At 47.6% G+C, this 1709-nt stretch overlaps 1 protein-coding gene across 1 annotated transcript in view; it reads right to left on the bottom strand.

Moving 5' to 3' along the window:
- NBEA (neurobeachin) overlaps nucleotides 1-1709 on the bottom strand; it is an 822532-nt gene that overhangs the window by 95413 nt on the left and 725410 nt on the right. The window lies entirely within an intron of this gene.

Here is a 1709-nt window from a genome sequence, read left to right as displayed (position 1 = left end):
TACTCTGTTACACCAGGGGGCGCTGTGAGTGGATGATCTATAAGAGTATATATGAGTATATAGTGACACAATAGATGACAGCCTAGGAAACCCTGTGGGGCAGTTCTCCTCTGTTACACCCGGGGGCGCTGTGAGTGGATGATCTATAAGAGTATATACGAGTATATAGTGACACAATAATGACAGCCTAGGAAACCCTCTGGGGCAGTTCTCCTGGGTCACATGGGGGCGCTGTGAGTTACAGTGAACTCCACAACGTCAGTTAGCTCAGCTGTTAATTGAAAGGTCAGTGGTTTGAACCCAACCACCAGCTGCTCAGTGGGAGAAATATGAGGCAGTCTGCTTCTGTAAATGTTTACAGTCTTGCAAACCCTATGGAGTGGGTCTCCTGTCTCTTAGAGGGTCGCTATGTATTGGAATGCACACTTTTTCCCATGGAGCTGCTGCTGGGTTTGAACTTCCAACCTTTCACTTAGCAGCTGAGTACTTAAGCACTGTCCCTGGAGGACAGCTACCAGAGTATTTACGGTAAAACGTGTATTGTCTTTTCCATAGTTTTGTGTGCTCTCAGTCTAGAATGGATAATGCGTCACTCATCTAAATTCTAAGAACTTTATATAACATCTCCCTAAATTTTTCAGTTCTGCTTTCTTTAAAATTTTATTGTATGTGTAAATTATTATGTTGTCCCTTTAAAATCTTTCTTGTCGCTAGCATTAGGATCGAGGGTTGGGCAATGGTTCGGAAGTATTAGAGTCTCTCGGTCTCGCTAAGGTTTAGTTGTGGCCGTTGCATTGTTAGGGAAGCTGGCAGCACGTGGTTCTACATCTGGCTGTTAACTGAGAGTTGGGGGTTCTAACCCAGCAGTCACTTCACTACAGAATGTGTGTGCTGTGAGGGTTATAGCCTTGGGAGGCGGCGGCAGCTCTGCTCTGTCCTACAGGGTTGCTAAGTCTCAGAGTCCACTTGCTGGCCCCGGGGACTGTGTTGTTGTTGTTGTTGGTGCTGGTGGTGGTAATGCTGGCCACAATGGACAAAAAGCCGTTTGGTCCAGTGTTGTGGGGACATCACCAACGTTCCCTGTTCATGGAATGACAGAGAAGTTAAGACACCTGTAAGAGTGCCCGGGCCAGGTGGCAGCCTTACTGAGTGAATCCCCTGATAATTGGATAGGTAGCTGCAAAGTCCGTATTGCTGGTGAAGGTTTGAAGTGAAGTGAGACACAAAGAGTTGTCATCGAAATTGAGTTAGGAGAGAGAAAAAAGAAATCACGTGTTGCTCTCATGAATTAATCTGCTTTGAAGACTTTTAATTCACTATGAAACATACTAGCATCTGATCACTGTACGGAATGGATTACAAGGACAACAGTGACCTGAAAGAGGGCCGTCCTAACAGGTGTCCTGGTGGGACCTGTGGTGGGCAAGAGGCAGCGTCCACTGAGGAAGATCAAGTCTGTGGGCAGCTCGGGGAATGAAAGAAAAGAATAGAATAATAGGATGCAGAGTATGCTTGGAGCACCTTGCCTGATGACGTTCTAACAGTGACTCCGCCCACTCTGTGCTACTGCCCACCCCCCACAGACACACACTGAACTGCCCCCCACAGACTGCCTGATGGTGTCCTAACAGTGACTCCGCCCACTCTGTGCTACTGCCCACCCCCCACAGACACACACTGAACTGCCCCCAACAGACTCTTTCTTCCCT

The sequence above is a fragment of the Chrysochloris asiatica genome, unplaced genomic scaffold (assembly GCF_000296735.1).
Source record: "Chrysochloris asiatica unplaced genomic scaffold, ChrAsi1.0 scaffold00272, whole genome shotgun sequence".
In the NCBI taxonomy this organism is placed as follows: domain Eukaryota; kingdom Metazoa; phylum Chordata; class Mammalia; order Afrosoricida; family Chrysochloridae; genus Chrysochloris; species Chrysochloris asiatica.
This window is presented reverse-complemented; position numbering and strand designations above follow the sequence as displayed.